The sequence below is a fragment of the Gossypium hirsutum genome, chromosome A05, assembly GCF_007990345.1.
Source record: "Gossypium hirsutum isolate 1008001.06 chromosome A05, Gossypium_hirsutum_v2.1, whole genome shotgun sequence".
Lineage (NCBI taxonomy): Eukaryota > Viridiplantae > Streptophyta > Magnoliopsida > Malvales > Malvaceae > Gossypium > Gossypium hirsutum.
In genome coordinates this window covers 93,365,833-93,374,019 of record NC_053428.1, presented here as the reverse complement: position 1 = coordinate 93,374,019, position 8,187 = coordinate 93,365,833, and the positions used below count along the sequence as shown (strand labels likewise).

Below are 8,187 nucleotides of genomic sequence, written 5' to 3'. Positions count from 1 at the left end.
AACGGGCCAAAAATGAAGAAAATAGGCCAACGTACGAAATCAACACGGCCTGGACCTCCTCACCCAGGCAAACCACACAATCGTATCAACTTGGTAGAATTGAAGCACAACTTACACGGGTGGACCATACGTCCGTGCCTATTTAATAGGCTTGACCACGGCCTTAAGCAATCACACACGGGCGTGTCCCTGTCGAGCCCAAATTGAGTCCAATTCAGAAAAGGCTAATTTTGAGGGTTCTTAGGCATTCTAAAGCCTATAAATACACCCTAGAGGAGGAGGAAAGAGGACACACAGAGAGGGAAGCAGGGAACTGTTCAAAGAAAGCTGATTGATCCATCGCAGAAGCTGGATTCATCATCAAGACTTAAGATCTCCCCTCAATTTTCCTTTAAAAGTTTTGGGTTTTTCTTTATGTTTTGTATCCATTATTCTTCTGAGATGTTTACCTTTTTAGTTATGAACTAAAACCCTTAAATACCTAAGGGGAATGAAACCTAAGATAGATCTTGTTATTATTATCTGAATTGTTTGATAAATATTTGACTTGTTCTTAATAATGTGTTCTTAATTCTTTTTTTGATATTCCAGGATTGGATTCAAGTTAAGCTCTTATTCAAAGGAGAAATAGACTCTATCTAAGAGTACGTTTGTCATAATTAAGCGGAGTTGGTGCGCGCCTAGAAATAGGGTGACAAGATTTTCCCGGATTAGGGTGAAACCTAATAAAGGGATCCATAGATCGAGTTAATGCAACCCTAGGGAGTTAATTAGAAAGAGATTTCAATTATTCAACCTAGGGTTAAATGTTGTTAGTCTCGAGAGAGATAATAATATAACTTAAGGATTTCTACGAATCAAGTCAAATGAATAAATCGTCTGATTCAGAGTCAAATAACAAGTGAAGTCTAGGTGGATTTTTCCTGAGGTATTGTCTCAATCAATCAAGTTTTCCAAAAGTAATTCCCCAATTCTATTTTCTATGAATTTTTAGTTTAGTTGATTAGTTAGTTAAAACAAACCTCACCATTCTTAGGCTAGATAATAAAAAGACAGTTATTACTAGTGCTTTTGGTTCCTTTGGGTTCGACAATCCGGTCTTGCTAAAGCTATACTACTGTTCGATAGGTACACTTGCCTTCATCGTGATAATGGTTAGTTTCAAGAACGATTCATTATAAATATTTAAAACTTGTCACGAATATCACGCATCAAGTTTTTGGCACCATTGCTGGGGAACTAAGATATTAGGAACACTCGATTTTTATTACTTTAGCAATTTACTTTTACTGAAATTTAAATTTTATTCTAATTTTTATTACTAATTCTTCTTTTTCCCTTTTTCTGATAGGTTTTTATAGTTTATGACTAGAAAAATCCCGTCAGGACCATTACTTTTTGACAGTGAGATCGATCGCACAATTTGCAGAAACCAAAGAGAAATAAGGTGAAGCTTAAGATACACAGAGAATGAGCAAGGGGAAGATATTCAAACCACAACCGAGGAGATAGCTGAAAACCAAGAAAATCCGCTACCTCCTACAATTGTGGTTAATCAAAATCCTGCTCCGCGTACTATGTATGACTATGCTAAACCTAATTTAACAGAAACTGAGTCAAGTATAGTTAGACCTGCTATTGGTGCAAATAATTTTGAATTGAAACCTAACACAATTCAAATGATACAACAGTTTGTTCAGTTTGATGGTTTGCAGGACGAGGATCCCAAAGCTCATTTGGCAAATTTCCTAGAATTTTGCGATACTTTCAAAATTAATGGCATTTCTGATGACGCCATTCGCCTTCGGTTGTTTCCCTTTTGTTAAGAAATAAGGCTCAACAATGGTTGAACTCGTTACCACGAGGGTCAATCACTACGTGGGAACAAATGACCGAAAAATTTTTATGAAAATATTTTCCACCGGCTAAAACAACCAAATTACGTAATGATATCTCTTCTTTTGTGCAGATAGATTTAGAAACACTCTACGATGCATGGGAGAGATACAAGGACCTTTTGAGAAGGTGCCCTCACCATGGGTTACCGCTTTGGCTACAGGTTCAAACATTTCATAATGGCCTGAATCCTTCGACTCGGTAGATGATTGATGCAGCCGCTGGAGGAACTGTCAATAATAAAACACCTGAGGTGGCTTACGAATTTATTGAGGAGATGTCACTGAATAACTATCAGTGGCATGTTATGAGAACAAAGCCGACGAAAGCAGTCGGTGTTTTCAACCTCGATGCAGTTACTATACTATCTAACCAAGTAGAACTCTTAAATAAAAAGATTGACGGTTTGTGTGGTTCTACTCAGGTACATCCAGTGATGAGGTGCGATTCGAATGGAGGAGGAGTATGCACAGAGTATCAACCCTTCAACCCTAGCGTCGAGGAGGAACAATTCCAATATATGGTTAACAATAACTCTAGATCCCAAAATAACCCATATAGTAACACTTATAATGCAAGTTGGAGGAACCATCCCAATTTTTCGTGGGGCGGTCAAGGAAATCAAAGGCCACAACATCCTCCGGGATTTCAACAACCACCTTACCAGCAAGAAAAGAAGTAGAACCTTGATGAAATGTTAACCAAATTCATCTTGGTGTCAAAAACTCATTTTCAAAATACTGAGACAGCACTCAAAAATCAACAAGAATCGATCCAAGGGCTCGAAACTCAAATTGGACAGCTGGCTAAGATGATTTCTGAAAGAGTACTAGGAAATCTACCTAGTAACACTGAACCCAATCCAGAAGCACATGTGAAAGTAGTTACACTACGGAATGGGAAAGTGTTAGCTGAATCGGAAAAGAAGCAACAACAAGAAGCTGACAGAAGCAAGGAGAGGAGGTAAAACCCGAAAGCAATGACAATCCAATGCTGAAGGAATATAATCCACCAATTCCATACCCAAAAAACTTGAAGAAAGACCGCATGGATGCACAATTTGGTAAATTCCTTGAACTTTTTAAACAACTACATATTAACTTATCTGTTGTTAAAGCTATATTGCAGATGCCTAAATACGCAAAATTTTTAAAGGAGCTCCTAAAAAAAAGGAAGTTTGAAGACTTATCTACCGTGGAACTTAACGAGGAATGCTCGGCTATACTCTAAAACAAACTGCCAACCAAAATAAAAGATCCAGGAACTTTTACTATACCCTGGCTAATTGGTAGTTTTAACGTTGATAAGGTACTAGCTGATTTAGGTGCTAGCATTAATTTGATGCCATATAAAATGTTTAAACAACTTGGTCTTGGGGAACCTAAACCCACTAGGATGAGTATTCAACTAGCTGATAGATCTGTTAAATATCCTAGGGGTATTATAGAGGACATACTTGTAAAAGTAGATAAATTTATATTCCCTGTTGACTTCATTGTGCTTGATATGGATGAAGATGTTGAAGTGCCTTTAATCTTAGGGCATTCATTTTTAGCCACTGCTAGGGCTGTTATTGATGTAGGTGATGGTAAAATGGTACTTAGAGTAGGTGACGAAGAAATCGTTTTTAAAATTTATGATGCCATGAGATTTTCTAGGGAATAGGATGACTCATGTTATTTTATTGACTCTATTGATCATGCTGCTCAAGATTCTTTTCAGGAAATCATACATAAGGGCACGTTGGAACTGTGCCATACTCAAGGAGAAGAGATAGATGATGATGATCCCGAGACAGGTAAAATAAAAGATAAACTGAACTTCAATGAATCTTCCCAAACACAAGCAGAATATGAGGACATTAAAGGGAATGATGATTTTAAGCAAAAAACCCTCTATTGAAGAACCTCACAAACTGGAACTCAAACAATTATCAAACCACTTGGAATACAAATTTCTTGGAAATAATTCTACATTACCAGTTATTATTGCATCTAACTTGCAACCCAACGAGAAAGAGGAATTAATCCAAGTATTAAAAGAACATAAAAAGGCCATAGCTTGGAAAATTTCTGACATTAAAGGGATCAGCCCTTCTTTTTGAACCCAAAAAATTTCTAACATCAAAGACAGCTGAACCCTAACATGAAGGAAGTTGTTAAAGCCGAGGTAATTAAACTTCTACATGCTGGAATTATTTATCCTATTTCTGACAGTTCTTGGGTAAGTTCAGTGCAGGTTGTTCCTAAGAAGAGAGGTATGACTGTGGTAGCCAATGAGAGGAATGAACTAATTCCAACTAGGACGGTCACAGGTTGGAGAGTTTGCATTGACTATAGGAAGCTAAATGATGCCATGAGGAAAGATCACTTCCCCTTACCATTCATTGACCAAATGTTGGAAAGACTATCAGGGCACATGTACTACTGCTTCTTAGACGGACTATCTGGCTATTTTCAAATCCCAATAGCTCCTGAAGATCAGGAAAAAAAACATTCATATATCCATACAGTACATTTGCTTATCGAAGAATGCCCTTTGGATTATGTAATGCTCTTGCTACATTCCAGCGCTGCATGATGGCCATCTTTGAGGAACTTGTAGAAGATATCATGGAGGTATTTATGGATGATTTCTCGGTATTCGGTAACTCTTTCCATCTTTTCCTTAAAAATTTAAAATGAGTTCCAGTAAGATGTGAGGAAACGAACCTTGTACTTAACTGGGAAAATGTCACTTTATTGTTCAAGAAAGTATTGTGCTAGGACATAAAATTTCTAGTAAAAGGATTGAGGTTGATAAATCTAAAGTCAAAATAATTGAAAAATTACCTCCTCCTAGTTCGATTAAGGCTATTAGAAGTTTTTTAGGACATGCTGGGTTTTATAGAAGATTTATTAAAGATTTTTCTAAAATAGCTAAGCCTTTGACCAAATTACTAGAAAAAGATATGCTCTTTAATTTTGATCAAGAATGTTTAGAAGTGTTTAATATTCTAAAGGATAAATTGATTAATGCTCCAATTATAATAGCACCTGATTGGAATTTACCTTTTGAACTAATGTCTGATGTAAGTGACTTTGCAGTATGTGCAGTTTTGAGACAGCGAAGGGACAATCACTTTCAACCTATTTATTATGCTAGCAAAACTTTGACAGCCGCACAGGAGAACCGCACTACCACGGATAAAGAATTGTTAGCTGTAGTTTTTGCATTCGATAAATTTAGGCCATATCTAATATTGTCTAAAGTGTTCGTTTATACTGACCATTCTGCCCTTCACTATCTATTAACTAAAACTGATGAAAAACCTCGTCTCATTCGATGAATTTTGCTATTGTAGGAATTCGACTTGGAAATTCAAGATAAGAAAGGAGTAGAAAATCTCGTAGCTAATCATTTATCCAGGATTGAAAATTCAAATACTAAAGAGCTAGATAAAGTGGAAATAAATGATTCATTCCCTGAAGAACAATTTTTTGCTATTTCTGACTCAGAGGTACCTTGATTTGCAGACATCATGAATTTTTTAGTCGCTAACGTTATCGTAAAAGGGTTGACAATCAGCAAAATAAACGATTCTTTACTGATGTGAAAAACTACTTTTGGGAAGATCTTTTTCTTTTCCGTATATGTGCAGATCAAATCATTCGGCGATGCGTTACAGAACAGAAGCATTAAAAATCTTAAAACATTGCCACTCAGGACTAGTTGGAGGACATTACGGTGGAAATAAGACCGCACATAAAATACTTGAATCAGGTTTTTATTGGCCTACCTTATTCAAAGATGCCAACAGGTATGTTATTTCTTGTGACAAATGCCAAAGGACAGGTAATATCTCTAACCGTGATGAAATGCCTCAGACATATATGCTTTCATGTGAAATATTTGATGTTTTGAGGATCGACTTCATGGGTCCATTCCCTAGTTCATTTGGAAATAAATACATCTTAGTAGCTATTGATTATATGTCTAAATGGGTTGAAGCCCAAGCTCTGCCTACAAATGATGCTAGAGTAGTGGTACGTTTCCTTAAAAAACTTTTCTCTCGATTTGGAACACCTAGATTAATCATTAGCGATAGGGGGACTCATTTCTGTAATGCCCAATTTGAAAAGACCCTCAAGAAATATGGAGTTTACCACCGAATAGCTACCCCTTACCACCCTCAAACTAGTGGCCAAGTCGAAGCGACAAATCGAGAACTTAAACGTATCCTAGAAAAGATGGTAAGATTAAACAGGAAAGATTGGGCAATGAAAGTAGATGACAACGCATTATGGGCTTATAGAACTGCTTTTAAAACCCCCATAGGAACATCACCATACAAACTCGTTTATGGAAAAAAATTTCATCTACCATTTGAGTTAGAACACAAAGCATTCTGGGCTATAAAATTCCTAAACTTTGATCCCAAACTTGCAGGTGAAAATAGGTTGATGCAGTTAAACGAGTTAGACGAATGGCGAACCTATGCATATGAAAATTCAAGACTATACAAGGAAGCAACAAAATGACACCACGATGCTCGGTTAAAACAAAATAAACAATTTGAAGTTGGAGATTTGTACTATCATATAAATCGAGACTCAAATTGTTCCCTAGGAAGCTTAAATCACGATGGTCAAGTCCGTTCGTAGTCAAAACAGTTTTCCCACATGGCACTGTAGAAATGAGTCACCCATCGCAAGGTACTTTCAAAGTAAATGGACATCGCCTCAAACCTTACAATGATGAGAAATTTAAAGATGACAGGGAGGAGCTACAGCTCCACGAATCTCCTTAAGTATACTCACACGGTAAAGTCTAGCTTAGACTTTAAATAAGCGCTTCTCGGGAGGTAACCTGAGCACTAACAATATTACTTTCTTTAAATTTTAGTTTTTCAAATCTAACATACTAACCAAATCATTGAGCACAGGCTTTTCAGAACCATACGGCCAAGCACACGGGCGTGCCATAGGCCGTGCACATACCACGGGATGAAACATGGCCGTGTGAAAACAGGGTAAAAATTTCTTCCCCAACATGGGATATGATAAGTAGCCACACGGCCATGGGCGAAACTGCCAAAATAACTCGGACGTGCAACACGCCCGTGTTTTGAAACCATGGTTAAACCTGTCAATTTAACACGGGCGTGTGCCTTCCTACACGGGCCTGGGAGAAGCAAACAGAGATCGACACGGCCATACAACATGGCTGTGTACACCAATACGCCTAATTTCAAAAAATACGAAACGCACGGACTGAGCTTAAAGCACACGAGCATGCCCCACGGCCGTGTGCCTCAATTTCTCTATAAACACCTATTATTAATTGTGTTTTATTTTTATCTCTATATTTTGAAATTATTCATTTTTATTTTATTTCCTTTTAATATAATTTCATCCTGAGTTTTTACAATTTCTATTCTTCAGCTATTTCATTACGAGTAATTATGATTCAGTATACCTCTTAAAGAATTCCTGATTTACTCACTGTCAAAAAGAGCTCCAAAGCTCACTATTACTCAAGAACTTGAAACTCCATTGGGAAAGGACTTATGGACTAATGAACCTCTACCACCGCCAGAGTATTCTCCTCCACCCTCATGCCGATTATTCTCCAAAACTCCAGTTCAAGGAAATTCATTCATCACTCAGGAAGTTTCACTTCTCTCCCTATCTTATATTTATATTCTTTTCTATATATCTATCTTTGTACATTGAGGGCAATGTACATCTTAAGTGTGGAGGTATTCATTTCACTATCAGAAAAATCCCTGAATGATTGCCTTGTTCTCTTGAAAAGCTCTCATATCATGTTTAGGATAAATTTTGATTGATTTATGACTTTTATTGATATATCTTGAATTAAAACATAGGCATTTATGCATTGATTGTTTAAACTTTAAGACATTAGGGAATCAAGCATGATAAGTTGATTTTTGAAGAATTAAAAACTTTTAGGTTGTTTCCCTAAGCTTAGGTATTATCTTGAGTTGGAATTCACAAGTTTAAACATCAAAAAGATATAATTTTTGTGAGATCTTGAGCCTTTAGAGCATCTATTATTTCTTTCATGCTACTTTCATTATGAGTGCGTCAGTATTGAATTGTTATTACTTTCATTATGAGTGCGTCAGTATTGAATTGTTATTCTAGAACTAGCTTAATTATGCATGTCAAGACCACACAATTTGATTTGATATGTTAAAATGATAAAGGCACTTAGGTTTAACCCACTTACTCCATAAAAGCATACATTCACAAATAACCCTTAGTGAACCCCTTTGAGCCTAACAAC

At 36.7% G+C, this 8,187-nt stretch overlaps 1 non-coding gene across 1 annotated transcript; it reads right to left on the bottom strand.

Moving 5' to 3' along the window:
- Positions 1 to 1,936: 1,936 nt before the first annotated feature.
- LOC121229870 (small nucleolar RNA R71) lies at positions 1,937 to 2,043 on the bottom strand. The gene has a single exon (XR_005927825.1). It is a non-coding gene; the product is annotated as a small nucleolar RNA R71 (small nucleolar RNA).
- Between the last annotated feature and the right edge of the window lie 6,144 nt (positions 2,044 to 8,187).